At 38.2% G+C, this 8,805-nt stretch overlaps 1 long non-coding RNA gene and 1 pseudogene across 1 annotated transcript; both read right to left on the reverse strand.

Moving 5' to 3' along the window:
- Window positions 1–2,358: 2,358 nt before the first annotated feature.
- On the reverse strand, window positions 2,359–3,422 carry LOC113879038 (annotated as a pseudogene).
- A 2,976-nt stretch (window positions 3,423–6,398) lies between these two features.
- On the reverse strand, window positions 6,399–6,676 carry LOC113879235. Its single transcript, XR_003507246.1, has 2 exons — window positions 6,587–6,676; window positions 6,399–6,453 (listed from the first exon to the last, which is right to left on the reverse strand). It is a non-coding gene; the product is annotated as an uncharacterized LOC113879235 (long non-coding RNA).
- Between the last annotated feature and the right edge of the window lie 2,129 nt (window positions 6,677–8,805).

An 8,805-nucleotide genomic window follows, 5' to 3' on the forward strand; every position in this document is an offset into this window, starting at 1 on the left:
ATGAACTATTACTATATTGTCTCTTTCCTTTTTATCTTTCTTTGATTGCTTAAAAGCCTTGATTACTGACCTCTTTTTGATTGTGCTTTTTTTTTTTTTTTTACAAAGTGTGCTTTCATATATTTAACCCTTCTTTCCTCTCCCAAAATAATCAAGTGCAAAGAATACCCACATTGTCTATAAGAGGCTGAATCTGAGCATCATTGATAAGCTTTAACTCACATGTACTTATTAAATATTTTATTATTAAAATGTATTTCTAATAAAGTTGCCATGCTATTGTTGGTAAGACCTTGAGCATATATGCTCTGAAATTCCATATTCCAGATGGAAGTCTAATAATCTGTAGGTAGTCACCAATTTAGGAACAGACTGTGTTCTAGAAATTTACATTTAAAAAAGGCTGGAGATTAGAATATCTTCTTACAGAAATAAAGTTATATAAAGTTGTTGTATACTCAAGCTAGCAACTATGGAGAGAGGCAGTGTAATATGTGCTAGATAAGAACTTGGCTCCAGGACTCAGGCTACCTGGGTTCAAATCCTAGCTTTGCCACTCACGAGTTTGTCTTTGTAAGTTATGCCTACTAGAATACCTAAAATTAAAAAGACTGACCATACCAACAGTTGATGAGGTGGAGCAATAGGAACATGGATACACTGATGGGGGAATGTAAAATGGTACAACCATTTTAGAATCTGTTGGTTGTTTCTTCTTTTTTTTTTTTTTTACCATGATTAAATAAGTTTTTATTGTCACATTTAACTGCTTTGTCAGATATACATTGTAGGTTTCAGTATGGCATAAAAAATAAAAATATTTTCCTGAATGTCAAAATCTGAACAGAGGAGATGGTGATGGCACTTAAAAAAAAAAAATTCACACTGGTGCTGAAGCTGCTAGAAGGTAGCTGATAAACACTGGAACAGATTTGCAGATAAAGCGGTCTGCAACATTTCAAATCAAACGGCAGTGGTATGAGGCCAACAAAACTGGAGAGCAGGAAGACACAGACCCCGCTGAGTAGCTAGCTGTCTGAAGGATGGCAGTTTGAACGTTTAATTTCCATTCAGACTAAACTTCTTTCTTACAAAATGAAACTACTTTTTCAGAACCTGGATTTTAAGCTTCCTTAACAACTTCCTTATTCTTACAGGTCGTAACGAGTCCAAAGAAAGGCAGTTATAATCCATGGCATTAGCTTCGTGGGCTGACCCTGCCAGTAAATGGAGGAGGGGGGGTCTTGTCATTTCCAAACCAGGAGCCTGTCATGCTCATGAACGTCTGTAGTGGTGTCACACATTCTGGGCAAAACTAGAAAGCAAGCAGTAATTAACTAAGAATGTTAAGTGCCTCCCCAAGGAAAGTCTCTACACATTCCACAGCTATATGCCCAACGGTAACTTAAAAAAGTGTGGTTATTTTGATTGGAAATGAATCTCTATTCAATAACCAAGCTTCCCAAACAGTTTATTAAATGTCTTTCTTCCACAAATAAAACTAACACTAGGATTTGTCAGAAGATCTACACGAATTATCTCCCTTACGTACGAACTTGGCTAAATCTGCTGTGTCTGGAGTCTGTTCCTCATAAAACTCAGGTCTGGAACAGAACTCCTTTCTGTTATACTGCTGTGTGTCCTTCATTTAAGACTCCAGAACAGAGACAATAAACGTGGCTAGTGCAACAGAGCAGTCACTGGAATTCCCCGAAAGAAAAATAAGTAATTTATTTTATGACATACTTATTTGGATGATTACTTACTGGTAATTAGTATTTCTACATTTTTTTTTTAAAGGCAACCATTTTAAGTGACAATACATATCAGGCTAGTAGAAAAAAGTGGAAACAAAGCCCTCTCTTTTGATCTCACAAAGTCATGCAGACAAAAGAAGGTACGACTGATTTGTTCCAATCTTGGAAATTATCAAAATTTCTTTTCTGGCAAAGATGAATTTGGCTCATCATAGAAAGAAGGTTCTTTGAAGGCTGCTGCTAAACTAGTTTCCCTTTGAAAAAGTAAATTTCAAGGCATGATAGTGCAAGAGGTAAGGTTTTGATTTATAGAACATTTATAGACTAATTGTGCTTAGTCTCTAATTTCCAAATTATTTTAAAGAACAGAAACTATGTTGATAAGTTTATCTTTGCCTAAATTTACCAGTACATCCATGAATCGCACCAGAATTCGGACAATTTGATTATCTTAATGACTCTGTTGTGAGCCCTGCACACTGCGTCCGCAGGTGAGGACCCCCTGCATGCGAGGCTCCTCCAAGGTCTGGGCCCAAAAACTCATCTTGGGGAGTCCAGGGGCCCAAGAAAGCAGTTCTCCCCTCCAGAGAAAGTCCTTAAAAACTCTCTCAATGAGCGATTAAGAAAAACAGTGCTAACTGGAGAGTTTCTTGCGTTCAGTTAAATCTGGGAGGTCTGAGTGTTCCTGGAGCCCCCATCAGGGTGTGTCATGGGTCGAGAATCCCTTGAACGTGAGTATTCGCTATTAGGGGGCTCTGTAGGGTCAATCAAATTTTCATAATCACTGTCGTCTGATTCCTCAGCACTGTCTCCAGCTGCTCTGTGGGAAGGAGGGGCATCTGCTCCACTTCAAGGATATTTCAGTCCAGCACTGGTGGAGGCATAACTGGAGGAGCCCACAGCTTGAGGTCGAGGCATAAAGACGCTGCTTTCCATGCGAGAATGGCTCAGAGTACTTTCTTGATTATTTGGGTGAAGATCAGAATAAGGCGGAGGCGGGTCCGAGGCCTCTGTGTCTCCAAGAGTACTTCGACCTTCCGCTGTGAACCCTGGATAGGGCATCCGAGGGCTGAAGGTGGGGTCCACACTCTCAGGTGGCATCTGTCGGCTTACCATTGCCTGCTGCAATCGTCTTTCTTGTTCCTTTTCATTCTTCCTCTGAGTGATCTGTCTTCTTAATTTGTTCACTTCTGCCTGACAAGATTCAACAACTCGCTCACTCTTTTCCACGTCTGCACACACTGCCTGCACCTTCTCCTGAAGCGCATTGTAAACCTGATAGATCGCCCTGATGTCTTTCATCACTCCATCCTTGTCAAGAAAGTCAGCACCGTGTTCTTTAATAACTTTGGCATAACTCTGAGAAGTATTTGGCACTGAAGACACTTTATACTCTTGCTGGCTAGTATTGCCTAGATTGGGAATAGCAAAGGATATCCTTTGATTATACCTTCGATTTGGTCTAAAGAGAACATATTCTAAAGCATGAGTGGAATTGTTGGCGGTGGAGATGAAGCTGAAGAGGAGGAAGACGAGGTCGGGCACCCTGAGGACGCGGGTGAGCTGCTTGTGGATCACCTGCTCTCGGTAAGACATCTGCTGCTGCGTGTTTCGCCTGAATCGGTACCAACCGATCACTTTCAGAAATGCTACTTTTGTGAGCATGCCAGGCTAGCGCTCTTTCTTGCATGGTGTGCCGTCAAGTCTTGTTGGTTGTTTCTTGAAAAGTTAAATTTATACCTACCTTATGATATACCATTCTACCCCCAAGAAAGTGTATTTCCACATAAAGGCTTCTATGTATATATTCATAACTTTATTTGTAACAGCCCCAAACTTGAAACAATCCAGAATTCTATCAGGCAGGGAATGGATAAACAAGTTGTTGTCTATCTACACAATGGAATACTACTCAGCAGTAGAAAGGAACACATGCTGATACATGCTACAACATGGATGAGTCTCAAAGTAATTATACCGCATGGAAGGAGTCAGACAAGAAGAGTACTTACTGTAGCATTTCATTTGTATAAAATTCTAGAAAACAAAAAGTAATTTACAAGGATAAAAGTAGATGGGGGTTGCTTGGAGATGGGGTTGGGGAGTAGAGAAAATTAGATTATAAAGAGGGATGAGGAACTTTGTGGGGGTGGATGACTTTACAGGTGTATTCACGTGTCAAAATTCATTAAACAGTATACTTTAAATGTATGTTGTTTATTGTATGTTAATTAGACCTCCATAAAGTTGTAAAATATATGTTTATTTATTATTTATTTTTAAATATATATTTTAAAAGGTTCTCTTGAAGCCATCTAATTCCTGGAAATTTTGAAAAACAAAGTATTTTATTTGCACTTCCTTTATCTTTTATTAAAACAACAATGACAAAACACTAAAACACTAAGACAAAGCAAACAACCAAACAAAAACCAGACAATTCATTCTATTTTTAAATTAGAAGTTAAAAAAATACAAAGGCAAGAAACTACTCATTTATTTTATATATCTTATCAGCTTATGCCAACATTCTTATACAACTAATACAAGATATTAAGATATTAGGCACTGATACTCTATAATTCACCACAGTTTTATCTGTTTATGTAGCAAATAACACAAATCTTGTTCTATTAAGTTTTCAGCTTTTAATGACATATTTTAGGAAAATTAAGGTGTTATTAAAACTAACCCTTCAGGCCTTCTACATTGTAATCTAAGAAAGAACACTCTTTGCTGGCACATTAGTTGCTGGTAGTTAATTAATCAAAAAAGAGGTTAATTCAATTAATAGTAAATAAGTCCTAATGATGTGATGCACAGTATGGTATATATAGACAATATTTTGTTATAATTAAACTTACCAAGAGGCTAGATTTTAATTATTCAAAACACTTACTTTAAAATGGTAACTATGTGACATGATAGAGGTGTTGGTTATAGCTATAATGGCAATCACATTACAACATACGAATGTATCAAATTAACATGTTGTATCCCTTAATTTTACAAAATATTATATGTAAAATATATTTAAATTAAAAAGTTGTTGAAGGGGGGAAATAAACCCAAAAATGCATAACGTGTTTAAAAAATAAAGCTTGTATATTGTTCATCAAATCTTCAGGGGAGACAAGTTTTTCCTCTGGATTTTGTCATCTGATTGGAGTTTTGAAGGTTTTTTTTTGCATAAATCACACTCCTATTTGCATTATCTTCAATTCTGTGGTTTCCATTTCATTAATATGGAGATAAAATTTAAGAACCTTTGTGCAGAATCTTTCTGGATTTTTATAATTAAAGATTGCCAAACAATTGCCTCACCTGCATTTGATAATACTTTTTTAAGCAATTTACTTTTTAAGCATTTTTAAGCATTTGACTTAGTTTTCATAGAATGAAATTACTTATTTGCACTTGTATTTCTCATTTTATGTAATATTTAATCGAATTATATAATTATAATAACTAGTACAACTGGCATCAACAGAACTGGAGATAAATAGCTCCAAGAGTTTAAATTTGGTTAGTAGGAGGTGAGAGGGAGATTCAAAAGAGAGGGGATATATATATACCTATGGTTAATTCATGTTGATATATGATAGAAATCAAGCCAATATTGTAAGGCAATTATCAATCCATTAAAAACAAGTAAATATTTAAAAAACTCAAATGTAGAAGCAGAAGCTCCCAGATTTCCTACCCTTAAGTATTATGAGTCTGAAAAATATGTTTTAGAAACTAATACAACATTGTAAATCAACTATACTCCAATAAAAGTGTTTTTATTTTTTGGAAGAAATAGAATGGTGGCTTTTATTCTCAGGTAGTGGAGAGGGGAACACAGCATGCTCCTGCCTCAAGAACTGTGTCCCTAAGGCAGGTGCTCACAGTCAGGAGTCGGTGACGAGGAAACAAAGGTGACGGATTGTGATTTCTTCCTCTTGCATCATTTCAAAGACAGTCATAAATGGGCATCAGTAACCTGTAACTGCATCTGGCAGTCTGGTGGCTCTGAGGCCTTCTTTCTGACATGGAACTACAAGGGGAAGGCTGTTGTAAAGGTAAACATCAGATAGAGGATGTATTTGTCATAGAGTCAAGTGAAGTGTAGTTCCTGCAGAGTTAGGGGGCAGAAAAAGCAAACTTAGTTACAGACATTCGGAACCAGGAGCAGTTAAAGTAAAATAAACTAGGAATGTTCAGGCCTGCTCACTGTTCTTCTTTATCTTCTTTGCTCTCAGAGAAGTGAAAAAGAAAAACTCATTCCTCTTTTTTCCTTTTCACTGCAACAATTCCCCCATCAGTCTCCTAACAATGGAGGAAGGGAAATATGTCATTCTTGTCTGGCTGAGGACAAACTTCAGTTTTGCTCGGTCTGAAAATCACCAGCTGTTCAGCCCAGGGACCATCTATCTCCTACTTTAAATTTTCCTTGAGACGTGAACCCCAATAAATCTTTATTGGGGTGATGAGGGACAGATGGTCAGTCTCCTGTAACTTCTTTAATGCTGACACAGGACTCATAGACCCTACCTAGTTGGGGTCACGGAGCTCTCACCCTGTTCTATTAAGGGGACCCAGGGTGACTTTGTGGTTATTCCCGCTGGATCTGTTTGGAGGAGTGGCTATAATCTCTTTGGGGGCATGGGTTTTCTTTGCACATCATCTTTATCTTGATGTGAATCTGTGTCATCTTAGGTAACTGGGGCCTATAATCCTGCATTCTCAGTTTCCTCTAGGTTCACCATAGGGAGTGGTTGGAGTGGCTATAGTTGAATGAAGGCCAGATGGCAGGCATTCCCCTTTCTCAGGGCCCACTGACTCACACTGAAGGGCTGCAATCGCTCATTCCATGTCTCAGGTCTTTCCTTCTTGGTCATGAATGACCATTATCCTCCTGGAATTTAGTCTCCAGGTCCTGCTTCAGAGTCATTTATAAGTGATTCACCGCCGTCTCCTCCTTCTCCCACCTGCCGCAATTACTGCCCTCTACTCTCTACCCAACCGAGCTTCCTGTCAGAGGCGCCATTAGGCACCGCCAACTTTACATACTCAAAAGCGTTTTTAAATATGTTTTACTTTGCTTAGAAGATTCACTCAAACTCTGTTTTTATACTCTGTACTATGTAAAAATGTAAACTTAAAAGAAAAGACCGTTATCACAGAAAAAAACAAAGGATGGAAGTAATTTAAAGTAAAATTGCACACAATAAGATAACAAAGCAAGATGCTAAAAAAATGATTTATCTAAGCTATAATTATGAAAGAAATAAGTATTATCTTACTGAAGTATTAAACACATTAGCATGTTAAAATTGTCTATATGATCTCAGGGGAAATAGAAATCAATATTTCATACCCTAAATGGCTAATTCTAAATATAGAAGCAGCTACTTTCCTGTATTGCAGAACAATGTTTATATCACTGAATATTTCAGTTAAGTAATAAAAACAAAAACACGCTGCTGCTTTGTTTACATTGTTTATCAGTTCTTCCACTTTATCTATTTATACATCCTCCACACCAATTTATGAGTGCATTTGGGTATTTTCTAGTATTCAGGTTATATGGCAGAATTTTAACTTTGACATTTTTTGTGGAATTACATAAAAGAAAAATAACAGATCTTACATCAACAGCTAATTTATCATTTTCATCCTCTGAAGAGATTCCCATGGAAATATAATGGTGTACTTTAATGAATAACTTATTTTATTGGGGGATAAAGGTGATTCTGAGGAGTCTCAGCAATGATCAGGCCACAATAGACTATGGCCTCTACAGTCACTTCTTCACAACTATTACTAGGCAATGAAACACTGAGGTGACTGCATGAATGTTTTGAGTTACAAAAATCTTGCCTAGCTTTTCTCATGGTAATCAGAATCTATTCTAACAGTAGAATAGCCTCTGTCTTTGCTGGCACAAGGAGTCCAAAGAGACCAGATAGTGTTCATAGTTTCAAATTCAGAGATATTCTTCTTGTGTTCCCTAGAAGAAGTGTTCTCTTGAGAATGATAATCTAATCTGACAAAGCCCAAAATTTCAGAAAAGAGAAGCACAAAATCTGAAAATATATCACTGGTAACGATGGTGAGAGGGACTAATCTCCCTTCTAACTCTCATTTTCTGGATCTATGTATTCCAACCATTAGTGAATTAGCACCATATATAGATTACTGGAGAAGGAAATGGTAACCCACTCCAATGTTCTTGCCTGGAGAATCCTAGGGACGGGGGAGCCTGGTGGGCTGCCGTCTCTGGGGTTGCACAGAGTCGGACACGACTGAAGCTACTTAGCAGCATAGATTACTGGGGCTTTCCAGGTGGCGCTAGTGGTAAATAACATGCTGCCAATGCAGGAGATGCAGGAGACACAGGTTTGATCCCTGGATTGGGAAGATCCCCTGGATGAGGGCATGGAAACCCACCCTAGAATTCTTGCCTGGGAAACTTCATGGATAGAGGAGCCTGGTGGGCTTCAGTCCATGGGGTCGCAAAGAGTCAGACACGATTGAAGTGATTTAGCAGGCATCCACGCAGCTGTTCCCTAGCTAATATATTTCTTTTTTCAAATATAACTCCTAAGAGATAAAATAATTCCCCACCACTGGCAATAGAAAGATGGATGACGAAGGAGGAAAGAGCAGAGTTTGGGGCCAAAAAGGACCTTACCAACTCTGGTAACCCAGAATTTAACCCAGTCCAGACTCCTAATAAATGGTAGAACTGGGGAGGGTTACATATTCGTTAATAGTATTTTTCTTCACACACACATAGGTCACTGATTCAAAACTTTCCCCACATTTTTGGGAGAGTGCTCTCTCTCACCTTCTCAGAACACTGTCCTCGAATTAGAGAATTATACCTGAGACAAAAAAGTTCATTTAACCATCTAATAAGCTAGATTGTTGTTCATTGTTCAGTCACTAAGTCGTATCTGACTCTTTGCGACCCCGTGGACTGTAGCCTGCTAGGCTCCTCTGTTCCTGGGGTTTGCCAAGCAAGACTACTGGAGTGGGTTGCTATTTCCTGCTTCAGGGG

This window comes from Bos indicus x Bos taurus, chromosome 20 (genome assembly GCF_003369695.1).
Source record: "Bos indicus x Bos taurus breed Angus x Brahman F1 hybrid chromosome 20, Bos_hybrid_MaternalHap_v2.0, whole genome shotgun sequence".
Lineage (NCBI taxonomy): Eukaryota > Metazoa > Chordata > Mammalia > Artiodactyla > Bovidae > Bos > Bos indicus x Bos taurus.